Raw genomic sequence first — 27,273 nt, 5'->3', positions numbered from 1 at the left:
GATTATGCAGAGAATCTTTGAGAAATCTATTTTAAAAAGTGTTTCACAAAAAGAATGCTGTAAGGAAGGAAGAATAAAGCTTGGCTTTGCTAAGCCAGATTTACTTGTTTCTTGTTCTCAGATGTTCGAAGTGTGTATATATTAAGAGTTGAAGTTTTAATTTGATTTCTCTGAAAGTTATTGAACCAATTTACCTAAATAATTTTGTAGGCATCTTTTTGAAGCTTTTAAGAGAAGGGTAAAAGCAAGAAGAGGTTTAGTCTGTGTCCTTTCTTGTGTAAGTAGTGTCAGATTCACAATTCTGAAGAATGATAAAAAAATAGTTTTTAACAATTCCTTCACCCTTTCTGTTTATAAATCTCAGCTGCGCATTTGTATCATTCTGCTATTCTTTTCTTTTTATATTTCACATAGTCTTTTAAACTCTGAATAGCTGTTCTTTGTTCTGGAAATCTTTACTGTTTTTCTTTGTGATCTTTATCTGACCTTCCTTAGTATCTTCACCTTCATATTCAACTTCTGGCAGACAGCTAAGAACTATCGAAAAAAGAAGTAAATAAATGTCATTAAACATCCAATACAAATTAATTGGGAAATATGTCTTGAACATTAAAATATTCTTACATTTATGTTACAAGTTTCACTTCAGCTCTGTAGTGTCTGGTTAATTTGCTACATTTTCTTGGATTCATTTCCTCATTTGCCTGAGAAATACTTAGGATAAGGACATAAGAATAGTCATACTGTGTAATACTTCAGTTCAATGAGGTAACATTTGACACTGGACATTACATGTGAATTGAAGGGTGTAGTAATTACATTATATGCAGAATTTCTTCTCAAACTCTGAAAGTTTGTGGCTGAAGTACTACCTGTCTCAGAGGCTATTTCTTTTCATATAAGGTGAGAGAATTTCTTTCTCTCAAGAATTTAACCTGTAGGAGGCATCTGAATTTTCAACATTCACATCATCCTGTAAGTCCCATGTCTTAATGGGGATTATTTGTTTTGCCTTTTGCACGTAGTATCTACTTTCCTAGTTCTTATGTAGGAAGATATAATGCTTTCTTCAGAATTCTATTAATGCCACTCATGATTTTATTGATTGCATCTTATATTGTTTTTAATTTTTCAAATTAAATTCCTTTCACATCCCTTTTTTGCTCCTACCTGAATCTCCATCACGTTACTCTTTCCAGGCTACAGATGATCAGACCTTTACATAATTTCTAATGGTGTCTGTATTACAGACTTACACAGTTATGCTGTCTTTTCTATTTGTTTGGGGTTTTTTTACCACACACTGGCAAGCATTCAGTTAAGAATTGCTATCCCTCCAAGTTCCCATTCCCAAATCGTAATAGGCATCTTAGAACTGAACATTTCATATATCAAATTAGAATTATTTTTGTGCAACACTTTGCATTTACCTGTCTGGAATATCAACTGCCATTATTATTGGCTGCTTTCTCATTTGGTTCACTCAGTCTTGATCTGTCTGACCATCCTTAACAATTTGGTATCATCAGCAAATTTTTCTCATGGCCTTTTCCCAGATCACCTATGAATATGCTGGAAAGCAAAAGAATAGAACCCTGTGGACTTTTCCTATGCTATGAAAACTTCCCATTTTCTTACCATATTCCTTTCTTTTGAACAATTCATTATTTATGGAAGAGCTTTTTCTCTTATTTCGTGATTGTATATTTTCCTTTAGAGCCAATGGTGAGAGCTTTTCTGAGAGCCATGAAGACTAGCATTAACAAGACCTCTTTTATCCATATGCTTTTCACTCCTTCAAAAAATCCAACAATCTGTGAGTCTGGACTTCCCCTTCAGAGGGTGTGTTGATTTTTCTTTCCTGTTTGTGCAGCAGTCCATCTGTTCCTTGATAATGCTTCTACTCCTTTTCCTGGTGGATTTATCGACTTGAAGTTTCATAGATGTCAGATCCTCAAATCCTTTTGATATTTGGCCACATCCCAGTAACCCAATGGGGATGCAAAGAAATTATACAATACTATTAGTAGCAAGGATATTTTATTCTTAAAATTCCACCTAAAATGCTGCCTAAGTATCATAAGAACCTGACAATTTGCTGCTGTTCATTTAGTGTATTTAGCCCACAAGCTATTCTGTCTGCACTTTGATTGGATTCAGAGCTTCTACTGAGAAAGACTAGAGTGAGATCCAAATTCCAAAATTTATAATAAAAAAACAAAATTCAGGGAAAAAAAAAATCTTTCTGCTCCTACCTTATATTTTGCCAGTTCTGGCCCCCAGACATTCTCCACAGATTTCTGATATGATATGTTTTAGGCAAGGATCTAATGTTTTTGTGATGATATGAAGGCACTGATGATCTAGGTGCTGTTAAAGTAGCATCAATTTAATCTAATATCTCTCTCATTATAAGAGATAATATAACATCTTTATAAGAGATAATTAATATAATATCTTTTTCATTATAAAAAGTCTTTTACTAGCAGTTTGTCTGACATAAAAAAAAGATAAGGCTTTCAGATTTTTGTGAGATCATACACATTAGTGCAAAACAAAAAAAAGGAATGCTTCTCTGTGTTCATATTCTAGTAGTTAATCTGTTGATGAATGGAGTGTCAACAATGCTGTGGGTCTCTTTCTCAGATATGCAGGGGAAAGTTGCATCGCAGTTACTCATTTTGTGTTCATATTGTTCTTCATTGTGTTTTTCTGCCCAGGCAGTTGTTCCCAAACCTTTGGTAAACCCAAGAGAAACTTGGATTCCCCCCTCTCAGTGAAGAAGAATACATTAAGTTTATTTTCAGCATGTTTTGGCACACCTTTTGAGTTACACATCCTACAAGTCCTGAAACGGTGTCTTGCCAATTTTCCCACATAACCATGACCTGCAGAGGCTCTCTGGATTTTACAATTTGCTACCATGGTGGGTGGTTCTTATCCTACCTTCCTAGGCTGGGTGAGCCCCATGAGGGAGCTCCTGTTTGGAACCAGAGCAAAATAACACCAATGGACCAATGAGTTGTACATTTTTCCATGAATACAGGTAATTTTGCCACGCTGGAAACTGCAACACAGATTTACAAAATCATGACTTAGGTTCAAAAAGAGTTTTAAAGATTATCTAGTCCAACCTGCTCTCTTGAGAGGTCAAGTTAAGAAAGAATAGATTTGATTCTTTTATTGATACTTTAATATATAAGCAAAGAATATATTTTAGGAATACAGTGTCTTGCCTATATCATACAATTGTCTTATTTTTCTGCTTCTAAGAAAGGCTAGATTTTCTCACAGCTGCTTTTTGTAATTGTAAGGCACAGACTTTAGAGAACTGTTTTATTTTTCCTTTGCTGCAGTTAAATTACTCAAATTGACACCTTTCAGAATCTATTTCTCCTATTTGAGTGTCCTATGGTAGTTCTTTGTTTCGTGTGTGAGCATTAGCCCAGATTTACTGTAGACATTTTAACAAAGAGTAGGCAGCTGTAGCTGTGCCTTTCTAATGCCAAACAATCTCTGTCAGCATGCCTGTTCTTCCTGTATAGATTATTTTAGTTTGTGTTTGGTTTTCTGTGGAGCCACAAGGGATATAACACTGCCCCACCTGCAACGTCTAAACCCTTACATAGTCGAGTTTCTCAATGTGCCTGTAGAAAACCAAAACATGCAAATCCCATATTGGAAGACTAGCACAAATAAGGCTGGTTTCCACAGCAGAGCTTTGAACAATTCTAAGTATTCCTGTCATGTTGCATTTTACATAACATTGCCATTATACACGGAATTCATTTAGACATCTCAGAGGTGAACATAATGGATGTCATGATGAGGAATTAGAAACCATTAGGAATGCTTGCTGGCCCTAGTGAGATCAGAAATACAAAGAATCAATTAATAGCTCTGCCAGTCAGTCTATCGTGCAGAACTCAGTAAGGGAGATAAAGCATTTTTGTCCAGGTAACAATCACATCTCCGGGATGGCCTGATAAGAATTCTGTTTACAAGTTTCTTCTTAAATGAACTGTATGTTTCACATGCTTGCTTTCTCATTACTTTACTAATTCAATTAAAAAACAAACAAACAAGCAAAAAAAAAAAAATCTCAAACCAAAACAAAAAAAAAGAAACTACTAAAAAAAAAATCAAAACCACACATAACCCTCTCCTCAAAAATTCAAATTTTCTTCTGAAGCTAGGTTTCCCCAGTCTGCATATGGCTTCTGGTGAGTTGGTGGGTTTTTGCTTTTGCTGAGGCTCAGGCTTCTCTTGGGACCTGAGGCCATGTGGGAAGAAGGAGCAGGACTTCTGATTTTCTATAATTTGCTCTGCTAAATCTGGAGTTCTCACGATTTGTGAATCACAGCTCTGTAAATAGATGGAAATTTTGCTTGCAGGAGAGGTAGCAGCTCCTGCCCCTGCTCTGCTTGAAGGCAAGTGGGATCACAGAGCTGGGAAATAACTTCCTGCAGAGCCAAGTCAGCAGCCAGAAGGTACCAGGAGCCTGCTTTTCTGGGGAAAATAGGATTCTAGCCCCTGCAGGGAGCAGGATGTTTAGCTGAGTGCTGAGGTCAGCAGGAGCTGAAAAACAGAAGCAGGTCCTTTTTAGAGAGATGAGAGGCTGCAATCACAGCTGACTCCCAGGAGAGGCCCTTCCAAAGCACCTGTATGATGGCACCTACAGCCCCATTCCCCAAATGAGTGGTGGCACTGTGAAGTAAAAAAACTCCAATTCAAATCCTAGAAAAGGTAGTATCCACATAATGGCTTCCTAAAAATACCTTGTGCTCTGTATTCTGCTTCACACCCTGCTGCTTGTTTAAAATGAAAGGCAAGTTAATGATAAACCATGAAAAGGAAGTTAAGTGGTGTGAGAGATTTACATTTCCAAAGTAAATGGTGACTTTTTTATACACCTAGGAACCTCCTCAAAGTATTCCATACAGCATTTAAAAGGAGTTAGGTCTGCACGTAGATATTAAAATGGCTGTGCTACCCTCTCTCCCTTCCTTTGGCCATGCATAAGTATTTGCACAGTTGAAAAGCATCTTGAATTGATATCCAGAAGCTTGACATCTGTGATGGTCTCTGGTTTAGGTAGATTGTCCTTCCAAATCAGTTTCTCAGAAGGGCAAGATGCATCTGCAAATCTTGCCATGGTATTGAAAGCTGTCAGTACAAAAAGCTGAGCTGTGAAGCAGAGACTGTTCACAGGATGGATTTTTTTTTTTTTTTTGTTGGTTTGTTTGTTTGTTTAATTTGATATATTGAATTGAATAGAGCTCAGAATGGTGCCCTTATAAATCATGCCAAGGGACCAGTTCCCCCAGCTGCTGGCAGGTGACCCCTAATGCTGGTGCAGTGGGTAAGCTGGTCCATTCCTGATGCTGCAGAAACTCTGCCCACTGATGTGAACATCACTGGTAAGTCATTTTGTATAATAGAATGTAATTTTGGAATTAATCAGGAAGGTAAATTTAGCTTTAAGATGGAAAAAAACATATTGCCTTAAATGTATAGATTTTTTTTAGAGTGGGATATAAAAAATGTAGGCCAGTATGCCTTGCAAATATTGGTACAATTCCTCTATAGAACCTTTCATAGCAGTCTTTATTAAGGAACTTTATCAATTTTTTTACATTGGATGGAAATTTTCATCATTATCACTTAGAAGAATTCATAAACATTCATAGCAATCAATAGGAAAACTCATTTCAATTCCCATTCTTTGGTAAATGGTCACTTGCTAGTGCAGAAAAGGGAAATATTTATTTTAATCTTGTTTGTTGGCTTTCAAATAATCACCCTGGTAATATCTGAAGGTGACTCTCAAATCTTTATATAATATTAGCAGTGGATTTTGTATGTTCTTTTGGTGGTTAATCTTGAGGATCTATATGAAAGCACCAATAGCTATTCTCCAGCCTTTTACTGAAAACTTTTTTCCTCCTTTTTACTGTAGGTATGAAAGATTGACCTAAATAACTCCTTCATGGGAGACTGTAGAATGTGGGACATGCAGTGCCCATTGCAGCATTTCTTAGGTATTTTGAGCTGAATCAAATAAACCTCAAAGACCAGAATAATCAGAGATGCTCTCAGCCCAAATAACAAAATGGAAATGAACTCTAGCAACATGATCAAATGTCTTGCCAAAACCATTATAATAAGAAATACTTTTGCTTTGAATGACATATTTCATTCTAAAATACTTTCACTTAGAATATTCCAGCTCTGAGTATCCTAGATTCCACCTTAAAGCTTTCGTTTTATCTCTCTCTATGTAGGTTAGAGAGTGAACAGCACTTGGATCAGAAGTCTCATTGTGCATATTAATCTGAGGGGGATATTTTCACTGCTCATACATGAGTTTTGAGGCAATGATTTGAAAAGGCATGGGATTTTTCTTGTGTCCTCTATGGGCAGTTAGTATAATTGTCATGAATTTGGCCAGGTGTAGCTAAATAATGTCTCAGGCAAAGAACTAAGAGCAAAGCTTTTTACACAATAATTTCCTGGGTGAGGTTCAACAAAATGAAAACTCATCAGAAACCCTGCTGGGATTCCATCAGCAAGCATTTATTTGCAGTTGCTGGTACACCTGCTTACACAGTAATAATACACCAGTGAGTTAAGTCACTATGCCAATGCAAATTAGCTTTATTTTGGATCAAACACTAGATTTTAAAACATACAATGATATAAAAGAAAAACATCTTCTGTAATGCCACTAGATGCATGCAGGAGACTGGTGGGACTCAAGAAACCATCCCTGCCCGCCCCCCTCCCCCAAACCTGTACATTTATTCTGGCCTTTTCTATTGCTGCTGTTTTGAATACTGATATATCCCATAAGAGTACCTAGTCTATTTATAGGATGTATCTGGAACATATGTTTTCCTCCTCTGCTATAACTAGATTTTCTTTAGCCAGAGCCTTGCCATCTGTGATATTTTTTTTTCAAAGTTAGACCTGTATTTCAGTCTGGGGAGAAATTGTTCAAAGTGGCCTTCTCTATTTATTTAATAGTATCTCTCCTTACCCTCAGATGGACTGTGATTTTCACATGAGCAGTATGTCCTGGGTGTGCTTGTGTGTTTGGTGATGCAATTGTTAATCTTAGAAAGGGATCTGACCTCAACAATAATTTCTGATTTCTGGTGTTTGAACCCTAACTACTTTAAAAAATCCTCAGAACAAAATAGGACCTAATTAAAACATAATAAAAACTTATTTTGTGTACTGGAATTATCAAGGTATCATGGGAGATTCAGCTGCCAAAATCTCACTGAAATTCATCCTCCCTTCCAGTCCTTTGAAAATCTCAACCCGTGCCAACAAGCACTCAGAGATCACAATGAGGTGAGGGATTTTGAACCTGAATAGAATAGCAAGAATTCAGATGTCAAGCTATGTAACAACAATAGAGATCTAAATTTTATCCTGTATTTCAGTCTTCAGCACGTTTCAAATTTATTCAAACATTCTTTTCCCTTAAGTGCTTTTCCTTTGTTTCCAGGAACTAAGCACAGATCTACCCTGGATTCTGCCAGCACAGCTATTTCAGTCAGGAGTGTGAAGGCAAAGCTGTGGTGACAGAAGAGCAAGCAAGACACTTGTTCTGGCACTGAGGCCCCTGGCATCTTGTGTGAGCACACACGGAGGGTAACAAATGCTCAGGAAGCATCCAGCTCACACAGAGCTCAGTCAGGGTGAGAAAAGCCCTTTTTGCAGAGGGAGGTGGGTGCCCGTGCATTAGGACCCTGTCGTGCATCCCCACGAGTCTGTGGGGTAAAATCATGGAACTCTGTCATCACCCCCAGATTTTGAAGCCCATGTTTTCTGCTCCACAGACACCAGCTCGTTCCAGAATTGCTCTTGAAGGAATCCAGGTTTGTTCTGGTGACATGTTGAATCACTCTTTGTGAGCACTTCTTTGCTGGATAATACAGATGAGGCTGTCAGGTTTTACCCTTCTCAAGCTCCAGTACCATCCTTGCAGACTCTAAGCTCAGGTATTTCATTTTTTTCTCATGAAAGTATTGTGCATTACTTGTTAAAAAAAAACAACAAAAAACCCAAACCAAACCAAACCAGAACAAAAAAACACCAAAAAATCCCTAAGACAATGAAAAATCCCAACTTGACCTTGCTTTAGCAGGGGTTTAATTAGCTGATTTCAAGAGGTCCCTTCCATTCCCAACTGTTCTTCAATTCTATGCCAATCTCTCCCTACCCATGTATAAAGGTGTATAACAGGACAATAAAACTGCTCTTCTATCCACTCTGGAATGCTTTTTCTATTGATGGCAGGACTAGTGTAGGGTTAGGCACAGTATGGATTTGAAGGCAATATAAGCATTGGATGCAGAGTGATACTGGCTCTCTGACTTCAGGAGAAGTGCAGAGACATTCACCTCCCATTTTCCCTTGTGGTGCTCCTCAAGCTGTGACAGCTTGTCACTATTCATTTCTACTTTGTAAAGGTAAAGCTTTCAGAGGCTGAGGATGTTGTTTGTGTACTGCTTTTACTAGGAAACTACAATTGGCCTCAGTGCTGATTACTCTCATCAAAGAATGTCAGATCTGGACCTTAATTTATAGTCAAAATCTGCCCACAGAAAAATAAGTTGTCCGTAGCTAAATAAATAGAAGGGTTTGCAGTGTATGTGCAGACAGATTTTTTTTTTTTTTTTTTTTTTTGTGGCACAGGGCTGCCTGTGTCATCAGGAAACCAAGTGAACCACAGGCCAATTTGTGCTTTGAGCCAGTTTCATTTTATGCTGTTGTCAGAGAGTTCTTGATTCCATGGTAAAACCATTATCATTGCCTCATGGCAATGATGCACTGTAATAATTTCTTCTTGCTGGGGCTTTAAGCTTCCCTTATTTGGCAGATTGTGGTACAGTTTTCCCACTGCACACCAAGATATCAAATACCAAGTACTGACCCAGGGTAGGATCACTTGCAGTCAGCAGGTTGGACCCCGTGTTAAATCTGGCAAGCCAAAATAATCATTTTGAAGAAACTGGAAATCCTTTGGTTGGGTCAAATTCTTCAAGGAAGCAGCTGCTTGGCTTTCATCCTGCCTTTCCCCTGAGAGCATTACTCAAGCAACAGGAATATTTTTAGCTTAGGAGACACACGTTCATAAACACTTTGACAATAAGAAGCAAACATTGTTCCAAAATGTCTTTGACTGTATTGGTGGTCTCCAGATTAATTTTTCTGGGCTTTTTTGTTTCCCATGGAAGGCATGAATGACCCATAGAGAAAGTATCCATAAAAGGTGAGCTTCTGAGGATGATTGTGGCTCCTTTGTGCTGTCTCATTAAACCTGTTTGGCAAAACTCCTGCATGATCTGTTTCTTTGTTCTTGCTTTTTATTGTACACATTTTCAATATTCACTAAAACCTTATTGCCATAACTGATAAATAGCTGGTTTAAGTTAAACATTTGTATTCGACTCATTAAATAAATTAGTAAACATAGTAAATTCATTAGATTTCATTGTATTTGGAGATGTTAGCTATAGAAAAACATCAGCACTCACATGCTGCTTTTCCATTAATGAAGGGACCTAAGGATGAGTTGGTGAGATTGGCAGCTGGGTCTAAGCTTTTTGGCGGTGGTCACCAACTGTTATAAAATAGCCAGCTTGGTGAAAATAAAAAAAAATCTTTTTCATGCTCATTGTTCAAATATGAGTGGAACAGTTCATCCCAGCATTGTTTGCAAAGAGTAGGAGTGACAGAAAAATTACTGCCACAGCTGGAAAGCCAAAGGCAGAATGGACAAAGGGTGAGTGAGTCCCTCCCAAGTAAGAAGCAAAGAGAAAATCTGCTTGGAAATCCTACATCTCCACTGACTAGAGACATACTTTGCTGTAGATGATAAGCTGAGCTGAATTTGTTTACAGTTACATCCTTTACACAAATCTGATAATGTTAACAAGGAATTTTTACAGGTATGTTTAGGTTAATATTGGTTATATTTACAATAGCTGTGCTTGCCATCAAATAAGTGAGGTCCCTGTCTTAATGTAAAACACTTGGCTAGAACCAAGGCTTGACAAACCAAACTAAACAGTGGCAAAAAAAAAAAAAAAAAAAAAAAAAAGATAAACCAACAAAACAACAACCCCCCTGCTGCAACTACTCCCCCAGAAATACCAGATAGAGCTACCTGTGGGTGTGTCTGGGTTTTTTCATACATTGTTATGCCTGTATGGTCAGAATTTAAGATGCAGGGTAAAATCAAGCCAGGATCATTGTCATCTGGATGAATGGAACAAAACTCTTCTCTCACTGAACCCCTACACTGATCTCAGTGTGAAGATTTGTTGACTGACAGATTGCCAGATCCAAAAATGAGACTTATGTGAAGGATCACAATTGTAGGTTCGTGAGGTGAAGTACTTAAGGAGTCAGAGAGCAGCAACCAATGTAAACTCATGTTTTAAAACTACAGGGAAATTAGAAATCAGATCATCTTGATCTCAAAATCAGGCACACTTTGCTAATAGGATCTGTAGGGTTGTGACCACATTAAGGAGCCAGACACAAAATATCTTTAATCCAAAAGAAATATTTTCATGCTTCTGATCCAGATCTTGGCAATATGATTTGCAGAATAGGATTTAGCTTTAGATTTGAACTAAAAAGCTCTGTATATTTGAAATACTAAGTGAGGTTTTGTTATGTTTTCTCTATTTAATCTGCTTTCTGCTCAGCAAATTGCTTGTCTGAAAGAGAATCCAAGGTGTGTGGATTTTAATGTGTTGATGAACAGAACATATAAAAGTCTATCATAGCCACCTGAAAAGAAATGTGCATCAAGTACAGTAACATTGAATGTGTTAAATAGGACATGAGCTAGATGATGCTAATAGCTAATTTTTAGAATCTTATAGGCAATGAAATAGTAAAAAACAAACAAACCAACTCAAACTATCATACAGTTCTACTGCACATGTTCTGCTGATAAATGACCTTTGCATATAATACTTCCAAATTATTTCATGATAATACCATTCCTCCTATGTTTTACCCTTCTGAAAAAGTTTTCTTTCCTTCACAAAAGATTATTTAGCATTAGACAAGAAAGAAACAATTGAAATAATTCATTCGTTCATGTGTGTGAAAGTGCAACAGTAAAAGTGGCAAATTATCCACAGGATGACACAAAATAGATGACATTCAAACATTTTTTTTCTGAGATGTTGCATTGTCTTCAAAGCAGAAATATTGAAAACATATATTTAGAGTGAATAAATTTCAGAATGCTATCCAGAGAGAAATAACCCCTAGGTGATCTGATTTTTATAAAATACATAAATAGTTTCTGAGAATTAGTTGTAGAAACAATATGTCTTATTCCTCTGTTTCCCTTATGTAATAACCTTGTGGTCCTGAGGGATGACAAGAAAAAATAGTTTCATTTACTAGGGCTTGAATTTTAGTGGTTTTAAATCTATAATTTTGTGACTATTTTCTATTTGTAATTTTTGTCAGAGACAGCAAGAAAATGTCTAGTGATGTAGTTGGTTCTATACATCTTTCCATGGTTGTTTGTGTTTTGCTATTCATTCTCAATATTTCCTTCCATAAATAATTGATATTGTAATATTTACATATTGAAATCTGTAGTAATTTTTTCCTGAGCAAGTGATCAAGTCTATGCTTAGGAATAAAAAATGCTTAGGAATAAAAAACTCTGGATATATATGTTGACAGTGGCTATAGATACAAGTCTCATCATCCCTTACAAAGACTATAAAACAACTAACCTTGTATACAGACCTTACAAGAAAGGCATTTTCTGCAAGAATTCTGGTGATTTAATTCTTATTTTCTTCAAAAATGCAAGATCAGGTTCTGGGAAGCAATAATTTAAACATTCACTACTATTTCTGCATATACCTATTGTTCATCCAAATCCAATGTTTAGATGTTGCAGAACATTTTTAATGTATTAGTGTTGTTAATCTAATTTCATAAGCCACAGAAGTATTTAGCCTGGAAGGAAGGGAAAGGTGGTTTAAATCTATTTGCTCAACATATGATGCTTGATGGATGTTAGCTTGTACTTACTGAGGAAACTGCATCTACAAAGGGAAGTGATGCCATGCTTGGGAACTTGGAAATAGCAATAAGAACAGGGGATTTAGATCTTTGTAAACTAGGAATAGAAATTTAAATTAACTATTCTGCAACTGAATAAATTACAATTTTTGAATTTCCCATTGTATTTTACTGTTTAACAATCCTTTTTTGTAATACACTACTCAGACACAGAAGAGTATTTTAAAGAAATTTTAATAATATGTAGCTCATATTCCTTTTTTTTTTTCTTTTTTTTTTTTTTTTGGTGTCAAATAACCAGATATCATTTTTTCAGTGCTTTAGTAAGCATTCAACATATCCCTGTGTGGAGAATATTTTATTGTTTAGAGCTATAATGCTATTAGATTTTAGTGAAATATTAGCTACGAGTAAGGAGTGGAGGGAACCTCATTTAATATATATATCCCAGGAATCACTTTTTATGGTTTTATATATAAAGAATCCAAGAGAACCTCAGCATAACCTCCACAAAGAAAACTCTTATTGTTATGTTTCATCATTGAGAAATGTTTATGGGTCCCATAAGATTTAACTCACATGTTTAAATAATTTGTGTAACCTTTTGGCCATGTAATTTATTTGATTTATCTGAAATGATTGTAGACAAGAAATTTCACCAGCTCTGCTTTGTTTGAGAGTCTTTTCATAAAGCAGTGGAAAGAAAATAGTTATCAAATTATATTAGGCTTGAAACTATTGTAGCAGCCCCCACAAAAGCTAGGCAAATTATGGTGTTTTCTCCTAATTTCATCCATATTATGTGTTAGGCCTAAATGCTTGTTATAATTTGATATGAAGAGACTGAGAGAGGATTTGCCAGCAAAAAAAAAAAAAAAAAAAAAAAAAGCACATATTTTCTTTGAGTGAAGGAAATTTGCAACAGCACCTGCATGAATCCACAAGGAGATCCCAGCAAAACTCCTTTGGGAGCCCCCATGTCACGGACAGGCACAGATGCATCCATGTGCTCTCTCAAGTTTGGGGACTGCAGTCTATTTCTCAACATGTTTTTTTTTTTTGCACAAATTGATCCAGGTAAGGCTTTTTTCCCTTTATGTTTAAATTAAATGCTTCGGCATTAATATCCAGCCCTGTTACAGTTTGATTAATATCAGTAGTGCCCTATACATGTACTAATCAAGCATGAATGTAGTTAGCAAGCTCTTGTATGCACCTCTGAATATAGTCTGAAAAGTTCCCTTTCTCTGTGCTGTCACTTGAGGTGCCTGGGTATATTTTGGGTAAGGCATTGGCTGCAGTACCTCCTGTAGGAACATTTTTTTTTCTCTTCAGGTGCATATGCACAAAACAGCAGAGCAGAGGAATTATGTAGCAAGTAACTGCAGAGCCAGCAAAATCTGACTGTCTCTGTCCTCAACCAGCTCCTTGGAGTTTTTTACTGACATGAGAGTACAGAAGGCACTGATTAAAGGATTGCCTAGCATTAATGAAATGTCTTAAACAAGCTGGAGAGACATCTTCCAAAAAGCAGCCCTAAATTCTGACCCTTCTTGTCATGCCATCGAGGGAGTTTGCACAGTGAAGAAATTAACTTTTCTGTTCAAAGGAGCACACACAAACCAAGGGTGGTCCCAGTCACAGTTCCTTTAGGATTTCCTAAAAAGTGTAAGAAAAGTGAGGACATTGTTGAAACAAAAGAATTTGGATATGATTGTTTTCAAAACCTGGTACAAAGCAGAAGCAATCTCAGCGAAGTCAGAGGAGTTATTTTGATATTAAATAAGTGTGAAGAGGACTGAAGGCAGAGCTGTCAAATTAGTTCTCTTTAGTCTCATAGTGATAAAAGCTCACGACTACTCATTATGCTTTGAAGAAAGACATTCCTAGTGAATTTATTAGTGTAAAGCAGGTGCTTCAATCTGTGATCTTTCCTCAGCAAACATTTTTTGCTAAAATTCCTGGAGGACTCACAATGGAAAGATTTCATCCTGGTAATAATGTACTTATGTACCTGGCAACAATGGTTATTTTGGATTGTTAAGAGTTTATGAGGATTAACAGGACAAATGCTTCCAAAGAAGCCAGCATAGTTCAGCCATGGCAAATCAAATTCTTTTGCCTCTTTTAAGATGAATTATCACAAATAGGAGAATATTAGGTGGTGGTACTAAACTTGGATGCTACTTTTGATTTTCTTTTACCCATAAGCACATTTTTTGCCTTGAAAACGTATCCAACTGTGTGCTCTAGTACTGCTTACATTTCCTCCCCATCTTTTAGCACAGTCTTTCTTTGGTGGCTCTGCACATAATAGAGAGTTCCTACTCTGATGTAGGGCACAGAAGCAGTGAAAACTCTCCTACGTACAGGACATTTAAATTCTGCAGTGATGCTGTAGGAGAGAATAACTCATGGGGCTGTGAACAGTTAGTAAAAATAGAGCAAATCTTGATATCCTCTCCTTTTGATTGGCAAAATACCACAGAGTTTCAGTATACAGGAGAGGAAGTAAACTTTACTTCAGCTGAACTTAGAGGACAGCAGATTTCTGTTCCTTGGTCTGCTCAGCTTTACCTTCTTATCTGAATTGTGTCTACACAGATCTACATAGATCTGTTGAAAGTGAAGCTTGGTAACTAAACCATGAGTTCAAACTTGATTCGTCTTTGGTGCATCTGTTTCGTGGTAAGTGTTTTGATGAGTGGGAATGGGAAATGTTAACACCTTGTAAGATGATTTGCTATGTGAGAAAACTGCACTTCACAGCAAGATAAATAGCAACCCATCCAACTTTGCAACTGCCAGAGAAGTCTCCCAATAGCCTGGAGAGCAGAGAGGGTAGGTTGAACTCCAGTGTGCCTAAAAATAAGGCAGGAGAGCTGACGATTTGTCACAATGCCTGTGGATTACCAAAAGTTTCATTCATGGCCAAAAAGCCTTCGGGACCGAAGTGGTTATAGTTCTCTCTTAGAAGTACCTGTCAAAGACACTGAAGTCTATTTATCTTTTACTACAGTGTAGGAACATCTTGAATTGTCATATTCCACCTGTTCTCACAACCACAATGTTTCCCACTAATCAAAAACCATCAGATTTGTAGCCTCGAGGCACGATCAAGGTGTCAAATAGAATTTGATTTTTACCACTTTATATTCCTCTGAAGTGCAGATGACTCTGACTTGGCAGCAATATTCCATACAGAGGCAAATTCTCAGGACTCCCAGGTACAATAAGTGGTCCTCATCAGAGAGTTCATGCAATACATCTGGAGGAACATTGAGGCAGTAAGCCCAGAAAGATTGCAATCACAATATGTATTTGATGTGAGAAGACAAGGAGATACAAAGCATATTTAAGATAACAAAGGGCAGTTACATTCAGGATAAAATAGCCTTTATTAATGTTGTTGTGTTTTGATAATCAAATATGTCCTTTAAAGTAGTACAGGCTCTTGTTCAGCTGTCTGTAAATTTTATTTTGAAAATTCAGTAAAGCCTCAAGCTCAGTCAACTCAATAAGCCACCTGACAAAGATCCAAGAGTTTTGTGGCTTTGACTGTTGAAAGAGAGAGGGGATCTCTTCTGACAATCTGCAGAAAACACCTAGGCTGTGATACAGGACACAGTCTTTAACTCCTAGGAGTCTTCAAAAACCAAAGACGAGGTGTTGCCTCCAAATTCATTGACTGCAGCTATTTCAAAGTAATTAGACATTCACAAAATTCTCTTTTAAGGTTTTTGACAACTTTAATTATTAAAGCAAATTTTGATGAAAATTACTGTTGTTGAATCTTTTGTGCTTTCCACCTACTTCATAGCTCTCATAAAACCTGCAATTTGAAATTTTGAAAATCCCCTGCAGTTCCCTGTCGATCACCAGTATGTTTGCAAAAAATAATTTCTGATAATAATGTATTTACTGTAGTTGATCTTACTACTGCCTGTATTCCAATTCATTAATTATTCCTTTTTCTTGACACCTAATTTCTGGTGGTTAAAATTTCATAGGAAGTGTTATTATCAGCATATTGCATTTGTTCTCTTGTTTGATATTTGTTGGTGCCATTTTCTGCCTCTTTCACGAGAATACCCGAGGTGGTATTTTGCTTCAGTTACTTGTTCATTTTTGAGCGACCTAAATGTTTAATCTTTACAGAAGAAAAAGAAATGTCTTCAAACAGCTTAATTGATAGTATAAGTGTATCTCAATAACCCTTATTCCTGTCCCTAGCATTTTGCCTGAATGTGTATTTTTGGCTATGTGCAGCAATTGAATTCCTGCTTTCATCAGAGTTTTCCAGTACGAAGTGTCTAGATGTTAATGATAGAGCACTACAGGAATCTTTCTTCCAGAAGGTATAGCCCTCAAACAGCTTTGAATCATACATTTTAATCTTTCTGGGTTCAGGTGGTCAGCAGGCTATCTATTTCAGCCCCCATGCTTCATTATCTGAACATTAGAGTAGTGCTGGAAAAAGGTAGACCCCCAATGAATCTTATGAAAATATTGTGGTGTTCAAATGCATTATACTATTGGTATTAATAAGATAAAAAATTAGACAGTACAAAGCATGCAATGACATTTTTCAATTCACAAAAAAAGAAGCTTTCTTCAGAATATATCTAAAGGAAAATATGACAGCAGGGAAATAGATCTAAAGAGAGGTTTTTTTAAGCTTGTGAACCAAAGAATGATGGTAAAGAATGTAGAGTCTAGGTTAAAATACATAGGTGAAATAGCTGCATATTTCACATAAACAGAAGAAAAGTCTGCATCAAGGTTGCCAAATTGTTATGGTTTTAAATGGAGATGGTCTTCTAAATGAAATTCCAGCATGTTATAGAAGTGCAAAAGAATCAAAGAATAATTGAAGTATTTCTATTTATGAAAGTACATAGCATTTCACCCTCTTTAAAAAAGGCTGAAACCCTCTTTACTGGGAGGGATCATATTGCAACAAAGAAAAAAATGGTCAGAGAACTCAAGTCAGAAAATGGGACTACACACTATAAGAAGAAATTGATTCTGTTTAGCACAGTGCATATAATGCAAAAGAGAGGAAAATATGCATGGTTAATATAGTTTAAATAATGAGTTTCTGGATATTTGTGTTAGCTAGCAGTACTAGGCAGGGTGGTGTATAATTTCTTTTTTCTGTTGAAGGCAGAGTGGCCCTGCCCCCCTGTACTGGGAACAGGGTCACTGCTGAAACTGAGACCTTCCCCATCCAGGCAAAAAGGCCAGTTCTTTAGTGTGTGTTTTGACTTGTAAATCCTACTGTTAAAGGCAAGTCATGGAACACAAAGGCAAAATCTTTAGCATATTAGCAAACAGACACTGTTTCGATGGCAGTAGGCAATAGCACCAAGATCTGTGTCACCAGATTTCTTGTATTCTTCTGTAAGACCAAGGGTGATGAAAATGTTTTCTTATGGATTGCTCTAACACAGGAAGGTCTGTGCTTTGATCACTAAAACTTGTATTTCTTCACAATGCCTCTCTAACATTGAAAGCCTGCCTATTGAAGCCACTGGGGCATTCTTTGAGAAACGTGTAAGCAATATTAAGAGAAGTTGATTGCTGTCAACAAGAGTTGTGAAAGCAGCATAAGGTTCTTTTTGGTTATCTATAACAGTAAATCATGCCTGACTTCAAGCAATGAGGAGACTTCACCTAACCAGCATTTGTCCTTATACCAAATATCTATTAAGAGTTTTTCAAAACACTTAAATCACTTTGGAGGCAAAAACATATATGTAAATTTCAAAGCAGTTGAGGCATATTTATAAATAATATATTTTCAGCGATATGATTTGGTATTAAAACTCTGCTGTTTTTATCTGAAAAAGACACCAGCACTGCAGAAAAGCCAATACTCTCCAATTATACATGAGGATAATATTTTACGTATTGCAATTCTCATTTCAATCTCTTGCTTGTCTTTTCTGATCCATATCCTAGGAGAAAAGACAAACAGCACAGAAAAAGACAAAGAGCACAGAAGTTACCAGAAAGAACCTTAAACAAACCTCAGGCCCCTAATTTTACTGTTCATATGTAGGTACTCTTTACTTGAATGGTGCAGTGAAGAAAATAATTCATGTGATAAAGTAGGGGAATATTTTATGATGTGCTAATAGGACTGATTCAGACAAAAAATTGTACCAAATGGTACAGTTGCTCATATTTTAATATCCTTGGGGAGAGTTTTACCAAAACATCTTAGTCCACTGTGTTACTACAAAATCTGACTAGCACGGTGAGGCCCTGCAAATAAGTTATCACAACTCCTTTCCACTTCAGAGTCTACAACAAGTACACAGACTTCTACATATCACCCACTCACTGGGCTAGAGACTGGACAAAAAATCACTATTGGCATTAGAAATTGATTTTTTTTTCTGGGTATTTGTTGAGTGGTAACATGGGAATAGCTGCTAATCCCGCTGCTGTGCTGAGTTGGGAGTAAAACAGGAATGGCCTTGATCAACATAAGTAATATTTTGCTGTACTTAGTACATTACAATACAGAAGTAGAGAGTCAGAAGACAGGGATATAAGGGAGATAAATCTGTCCTATTCGTGGGTCATAGAAAAGAAAATTCTCATGTAAAAAAGATGGTTATTATTACTGTAGTTGGAGAAAGAGAGCTGTTCTCTAACTTAGAAGCTGTTAAGAAACAGCCTTAGAAATGGTTAGTACGGAAACTGATTGTTTTCCTTCTTGCCATCTAGTTCTGGGGAAATAATTATTTTTCTGAATTTTCTTTTTATAATGGCTAAACTAAATACTTTTCACCTAAGAAACAACTAGCTGTCATTATATGTAATTCTTCTCAGCAGTTAAGCTGCAGTGTCACAAACCTTTTTTTAAATTGGAATATGTTGTTAAAGCATGGCTTAACAAAGTTCAGTGGTGATATTGCCATTACTGTACTGCACAATTGTTTGAACAAGACAAAAACCAAAATTAGACTAAGACAAAATCATAGTGCACTACAATACAAGGTTACTAATTATATTGGTCACTTACCAAAGTTTTGCTGTTGGTAAAAGGTCTCTCTCCTCAAGGAGAGCCTTGAGAGGTGTCCAAGCTCAAGGGGAGATCACTGGTGCAGCCAGGCACTATGAGAGGGCACTAGCAGGGAGAACTCGAAGCAGGCTTGCTTAGACTGTCATAATTATGGAATAAAGTGCTTGGCTAGTAGTCAGATTACATGGGGTGGAAAAGGTATGAGCGAGACTCCTTGTATCCACAAGTTTCTTTGTTCCTTGATCAATGAGCCTGGGAAAAGCCGCCCGCTGTTTGTGTGCTAATCGCGTGATCCCGTTCCAAGCTCATCTGCACTGATGCTCCCTGTGTCACTCTGCTCCTCAGAGGGTTTTCAGACAACAGATTGGAGCTGGAGAAGTTCTTGGCCTGCTTACAGCTCAGCCCTGTGCCTCCTTTGGAGCTTGTACCAAGCTGCTCCTAGTTTGGTTGAGGAGTTGAGTGTATCCACCACAGGGGATAATATTTAACTGGTTGAGCCAAAGGACAGAAGCATCAGTAGGATGGGACATAATTTATCCTTCTGGATTGCATATTCAGACCCAAAAGGTATGGCATGAAATATTATAAACACAAAGAAAGCTGGTCATAAGTTAGAACACATTGGGTTTTGTTGCCCCTTCTCAAGTGTGGTAACAGAAGGAAGGGATAAAAGAGTTTTAACACTGATATTATATAAAATAAATGCTCTATATGTCAAGTATGAAGTTGTAACAAAAAATGTTTAGATTTCGGTGACTTGGTAAAAAAACTTTATTTTGATTTACTCCCAGACAGCTTTCAATCTGTCTGTGAACAATGAACCCATAGTATTAATAGGACACTACACAATGTGTTTTCCTCTTTATAACAGTGTGAAAGAATACAGAAGCATTTGGGGGAAAAAAATGAACTTAAGTTTTGAGTGCTTTATCTGGCTGCACTCCAAAACAAATGGAGCACATGGAGGGCAGTTACTCTGGGGTGCTGAGAATATCTGTCAGGCTTGGAGTACTGAATGGTCTTTGTTCACCTCTTAGAAGAAATAGTGCAGAGAGATTACATAGGGTATGTAGGATATATTACTATGTTATGTGTGCATGTTCACTGCTGGTTGTTCCAGGAGCACATTAAAAAGTGAGAAAAGCAGAAGGTGACATTATCTTATTTTCCACTGAATGTTTCTAAATTAAGTCAGCATTTCCTGGGGTACAAATTGGTGGTCATACATTTTTGAAGTTCCCACCTGTTCCAATTCTGTCTGAAGCTGATTGTGAAGCTGATGCATACAAAAACATGAAGTAACATCTGGGACTTCCACGGTGGAAGAAGAAAAATTAATATATTAGCCCAATATTCATGTTTTCCATATCACTAAAGTTAAAATTTCAGTGTTACGGATTCTGAGGCTGGAAAAGGTTAGTGGGCTTTAAATGAAAATTTTCTACAAAGAGAATGAGACATTGTTCCTGACACCTCTATGACTTTTAGTCATTTTTCTAGTTGACTGCAGAGATCCCACAATGAGTCCTACTGCTGGTCTTCTGCTGTGGGCCCGAGTCTTACACTTTTTTTGTTTTTCTCTTCCTTGATTTTTGTTTTTCACCTCAGTGTTAGCCAAGGGTGATAGGCTGAAGCCAGTAAAATGGGGTTGTGCCAGTGTAGCAGCCCGTGTGTCATATATTGCTGTTCCTGCTCAATAAAATGTATGTGCTTTGCTCTCTCTTTTAATGGCTTGTCCATTAGAATGGCTTTAATATTCTTCAGGGGTCTTATTTGAGACAGTTTTAAAAATCCAAATACGAGAAAATGTATTCCCTCCTTGATCTGCTTTAATGGAAGTTGTGCCTAGGGATGAGAGGACAATAGATCTTCCTGTGTCTGAGTGAGATTGCTTCTTTGGAGATTCAGAAAGGTGATTTGTCTTTAAAATGATGTTGTTTAAAACTGCTTTGTTTATTTCTTAGATGCAGCAAACCAGAGCTTCCGGCTACATAAAAGTAACCAGAATCTCACAAAAATACTCAGGTACTTGGAAATTATTTCTAGGAATCTTGGAATATGGGATTTGCAGGTTTATGGTATGTGCAAAAAGAAAATCTTAGAGGTGTAAAGTAAGCCAGGCACAAAGATCTTCTGTCTACTTTCAAGTGTTTATTTCCTGTGTCCTTGTGTCCTTCTAACATCTGGCAACGAAATAAATTCTTAAGATTGAAATGCAGCACCAGGGCTTAATTTTCCAGAGTGAATGTAGTTTAAGTGAGTTGCTGTAAATGCACTGGAATGAACAGCAAGAAAACATAAAAATTAAGTAACTACTTACTAGGATGGATATGCTCCCATGCTCTCTTTGCAATAAAGTATCAAGCTTAGAAACCATCTTTTACTGCGGTAGCTTATGTATTCCTAGGAGGACTTGTTGTGTTTCGTTGTTTGGGATTTTTTAATGTCTGGAGTATTCAGAGGTGTTCAAGCCTCCCTTTTTGTTGTTTATTCTTTGCTCATTTGCTCCCCTGTACTGGGCACTGGTAAGGCAGCACCTTGAATCCCTTGTTTTATTCTGGGCTCCTCAGGAAAAACTTTGAAGTGAGGGATGACATGGAGATCCAGAGGAGGGGAATGGAGCAGGAGAAGGGTCTGGAGCACAAATCCTGCGAGGGGCATCTTGAGCCTGGAGAAAAGGAAGCTCAAGGGAAAATTTACTGTTCTCTACAACCCCCTGAAAGGAGGATGGAACCAGGTGGGGATTGGTCTCTTCTCCCAGTCATAGGACAAGAGGGAATCGCCTCAGGTTGTGCCAGGGGAGATTTAGGTCAGATTCAATGGAAAATTGCTTCATAGAAAGGGTTGTCAAGCACTGGAAGAGTCTGGCCAGGGAAGTGGTGGAGTCACCGTCCTTGGAGGTATCCAGAAGAGGTGTAGATGTGGCATGGGGACATGGTTTAGTGTTGGACTTGGCACTGTTACACTTATGCTGGACTCGATGATCTTACAGGTCTTTTCCAACCTAAATGATTCTATGATTCCATACTTAACAAACATTCATTTTTCCGAGGAGTGCCTGATTGATTCCCTGAATATTGAACATTGTATCCTGTCAGGGGTACTCAAAGGGGACTGTAAGATTTCTCAAATAGTGATTCAGTTAAAATACTGATTCTTAAACTCTCAGTTGTTATTGCTTCCTGCTCTGAGAAGGAAATAACTTTTTCTAGTAGTAGGAATGCAATTGGCTACAGCTCCCAGTATCATGGGGTACACACCAGTAACTGCCCTGAATAAGATGTGGTGCAGATGCATCAAAGAGTAAGCAGAACAAATGATACTGTTAAATAGATAAAATATTTCCTATGGTGAAAGAACCAGTTCCATGTCAGTAAAACACTGGTATATACCAGCTTTGGTGGCCTTCCTTATAAGATATTCTGTATTAAACAAGTAATTTTTTTAATCAAAGAGAATGTAAAAAACAAAATTGAAAACTATTTACTTCACCAGCCACCTGCTTCCAAGAAATGTATTCACTATAATAGTTTAGTGTAGTTCCCTCACAATACAGGATTGTTGCACACATTTTTTTCTACCTAAAATGTTAAGTTCCAATTTCAGTTCTGTTGGCCTCTCCAATTTTCAATGCTTACTTTTTTATATATTATTGTTATTCTATAACCTCTAGGGTGCAGTTAGTTTTATTCTCCAGATACCTTATCTCTAGTCATTCCCCAGCCTAACCATTGTACATAAAACTTTTTTTTCAGACCACTTCCCCCGAGATGTAAAAATATTGTTTATAAAAAGAGCAGGGGGAGAACATAAGGTCTATCATTGTATAAATAATTTCAGCCATGACATGGAAAATATTTTTAAAAGGAAGACATACCAATAACTGAATATATTAGGGGGAAAAAAGGTCTTTCCAATAGGAAGCTTTTAAAACTGAAGTTGAGGGGGCAATGCTCCTGCAGCCCCTTTTAGTAGCTAGTATAGAATATCCCATTTCACATGCATGAAATCTACTGTTCATTGACCACATAATGGCTTTCATGATGGAAAAGTCAGGATGCAGATTCCAGCCTCCCTGAAACGAGAATCACAGAGCCCTCTCTGTGTCTTTTCTCCATAAACTGGTGCAGGCAGGGCTTGCATAGCTGCAAACTGAGACGTCAGATGGAAGCTGACATTTCCCTCTCACACAAGTCTGTGCAAATGCTAAGGCCCATGGCACAGTGCTTCCCAAGCAGGTGGTACAAGGATGCCAGTAGGAGCACATCCCAAAGGCATTTCTGCAGCATGGAATAACTCACTCAACCTGCTGGAGGTTTCTAAATGAAAGATGAAGACATTCTGTTTTGGACAGCTGTTGCCACAGATTCCTATTTTGGGGTTTGTTCCATTCCATTTTAACCATTTATCAATATGGTCTGTATCATTTACATAGCTGATGGCTTTGGGAAAAAAAAAAAAGAAAAACCCAAACTAAATTCTTCCAGTCAGCATCATTTTTCTACTAAAAAAGAATGCTCAGAGAATGATAAATTGCACCTCTTTTTCTTCTACTTCTTGGTTTCCTTTGAGAACAGCAAGTGATTACTATATAACAGAATTCTAGCTTTAAAGTCACAGTTTCAAAGCGTTTCTGCTAACTCACATCTTTTTCTCCTGCTATATTATTTCAGGTCTGTAGGTAGCTCTGTTTACTAAGTGCAGTGCAGTCCAGTGAAACATTATGCTGTACTAAACTAAACTTTTCTTGTCAAAAGCCAATTTATTCATAACACTTCACTATGAACTGCATTTACAGCTGAGTATTGTAAGCCATTTTCCAAGCAATAACAAAAATTTACTACCACTTTTTTTCTTTTTTTTTTAAGCCATATTTTTTCCACCTTAATACTGGTACCCTTTTTCCTGAAGGATACTTAATAGCTTTAATTATGCCTATTGTTTACTGAGGAAACAGCAGCATGACACTTAAAAAGCCCCTTTGCCTTATAGTTAAAGGACAAAGTTCATGCAGTTGATGAAGGAGTCTCTGCATGCAGGTGTGAAACTTCAGTGCAGCTATTACTCTGTTTTTACAGCTGTTGATCTTTCACACCTCTCAAGCAGACCATGCTGTGCAGGAATTGATATGTAGAAAATAACTGGGCACCATGATCAAGTATCACTACCCTCATAATTCTTCTACAGCATTTCAGGATGGTGTTTATGTTTTCTTTCCACTTGTTTTAGATTAGGTACAAAAGGAATGAAATTCAGGTGAAAAAGAGTTTTAGTGCCTGCTTTATATACAGTTATGGTTTGGTTGTTATTTTTGTTGCTTGGGGTTTTTTTCTCTTTTTAATTTTGCTTATTATTATTCCAGTTGTGTAATTTTTGTTTCTAAGAAGATGACATTCAGGTAATGATATAAGAATATTTTACTCAAACCTTGATGAAGACACTTGAAAATTCCAGAAGAGAAACCTCTTTGATATAATTAATTCGAAATCTTTACATAGGCCTGATGAACATTGTGACAATTCTAAGAATGAGATATTAGCAGCTCTGTTGCCTATTTGATAGAGACTTTTCTCATTTAAATGGTTCATTGCATCATTTTGGGGTGCTGCTAAGGCCAAATATAGAATCTTCAAGGCACCAAAGGACATTTCCATCAGAAATAGGGATGTCTGATGAGTCAAAAGGGACTAGAAAAAAAACAAATGTGGAACCAGATAATTTTTAAATATGACATTGGAAAGGAAAAAGAGCCGTGAGCAGGTTTCCAAACCAGACAAAGAGGTACTGAAAGAAGGGGAGGGTGGCCCAAAAGTGACTGTGAAGCTCCCAGCCTCTGCAGTCTCTGGGGGACAACAGGCCAGCAGCTGGCACAGACCCTGTGAGGTGACTTCCATGACCTGGGTTAAAAACTGACATGAATCTTAGTCCTGGAATTAAAGCTGTTTCTCCAGAAGCTGAGGCTCCTTTCTCATGGCTCGAGCCATTCAAAAGTCACTGCAGAAATGAGGACAGTGTTTATTTTCTGTAATATATTACCAATAATAAGCTGCAGTTCATAAGAAGGCATAGTAGCATCTCTGGTGTAAATGATTATCAGGCAATTGGGTGCATTCTAAAATTAGGCCCTAATGCTGCCAGATCTGATCTCTCTCTCTGGCTTTGGGATGTTATAAACATAATTCATAGATGTTGTAATTTTCACAGAGGGAAATAGGACACAGCTGTACATCATCACCCTGAACTCTCAGAACACTTAAGTATATACATGCCATTAAAAACACATTTTTCAGCAAATCACAAGGAAAATATTCCCTGAACCTACTTTTCTCTTATAAAATTGAATCAAATTAATAATGTAAGTAGTTCAATTTTTGTATTATTACTTGTCCATTTTATTTTAAATGAAGAATTAATTTTTCTTAGGGTACCCTTAAAGAAAGAAAGTTATTATCATAGATAAAATGGAATTTGCCTGCTCTTTCCAACAACAAGAAGTCTGGGTTTGATAATTTCATTGTTATTCGTGCCATAATATTTTATGTGGCTTTCTAAACTATGCAATCTTGGATATGGAAGTATCTCTACCCTAGGGGTGGTGGGCTGGTAGCAGAGGTTGAAATAAAACTTAAATCTTTTTCTCTTTCTGTAATGCACACTATTCATGCTTCATGAAACTGTGCTGTTTGACACTTCTCCAGATAAATGCAGCATCCTGATGATGTGTCATGCTTCATTATGTTAGCAAGTTCTGTTCCTTAGAGTTAATCCAAAGGCCAGTGGAATTTTCTCACGTCTTTTTATGCAAGTTTCTTTGCTGAAGGAATATCTTTTATATCCCTCTGAAATTGCTTCTAAGAGCAATTCTGTAAGTGATGAAGAGCATGATAAGGTCAGAGCTGTGGGATGCAGCAAGAAGGTGGCCTGGTTCCCCAGTTGTTTACACAGGTGCTCTGTTAATGTGATCCTGTTGTCCTTGGGGGCCTGGTGTCCCCCTTGGGACGAGCCTGGTTTTCAGTTGTGCCACCAAAGGAGAACTCCCCAGCTGGTCTCTGCAACTGTGAGCCGTGTAGAAGGATTGCATGGATGCAGCTCCAGAGTAGAAGCAGCAACGCAGCAGAAAAAAAGGATAAAGTAGTACAATTATGCATGTTCTGGTACAGGAATATTATTTTATAGCTTTAGGACCATAAGAATGTATTCAAACATCGAGCTGGTTGTTACTTTGGGGCTTTAGAACATTGCAAGTTCCCAGTAAGGAAGTTGGGGTTGTATATGTCACTGATGTTCATGCATGTACTTTCCTTATTCCACTTAGTATTTACAGCGCATGTTTTCCCTTGAGCTATTGCTGGAACCAAAATCCATCTTTAATCAGATATAAAAAAACCTACCAATACAATTTTTATGTGAGAAAGGCTAGCTTCTGTTCTTCTGAAAGTTAAGAGGTGTTTCATTCTGTATAAATCAAATCTATGTCATCTCAGAAGTCCCATTGGACTTCTGATCTCTTCTCATATTTTAGCAAAAAGCCAAATGAGGTCACCCTCTACTCTGACATCACTCTTTCCTCTTCCTGCAGAAACTACAGCAGAAGTACAATTGCTGTGTGAGAGGAATTATCCCTCAATATACCTGTGGATGCTGTGAAGGACAAAAAAATCTTTCTTTGCACCAAAGCCAGAACACCACAGAATGATAGAATGACTTGTGTTGGCAGGGACCCTAAAGACCATTTAGTTCCAACCCCACTGCCATGGACTAAACCAGGCTATCCAGGCCCCCATCTTGAACATCTTGGTCTTGAACACTTCAACCTATCTCAGAATCATTTGTTTTTTCCTGTAAACCTAACGAGTACAAATTTCCTTTTTTATGAAAGCACTATTTTATTTCTTTTATCTTTAAAATTCTTTTTAATAAGAAGTCTTTTCTATTTACATCCTCTGATCATCTGAGTTAAATCCTCAATTCTACTTGGCTAATAAGACTAGGTGAGGCCTAATAAATCATTAGCTTAGACTGAGACTGAAAATCTGAATAGCAACAAGTATTTGGAGAGAATTGCCAATTTAATTTGCCATTCAGTCTCACAGCCTTGCCCCAAGCATTGGCCAGGAGGGGATTTTTCCAAGGTTCCCTGCAGTTCAACAAACATT

This window comes from Sturnus vulgaris, chromosome 2, assembly GCF_052056855.1.
Source record: "Sturnus vulgaris isolate bStuVul1 chromosome 2, bStuVul1.hap1, whole genome shotgun sequence".
NCBI lineage: Eukaryota > Metazoa > Chordata > Aves > Passeriformes > Sturnidae > Sturnus > Sturnus vulgaris.
The sequence above is the reverse complement of the archived record's forward strand: the minus strand, read 5'-3'. Positions refer to the sequence as shown.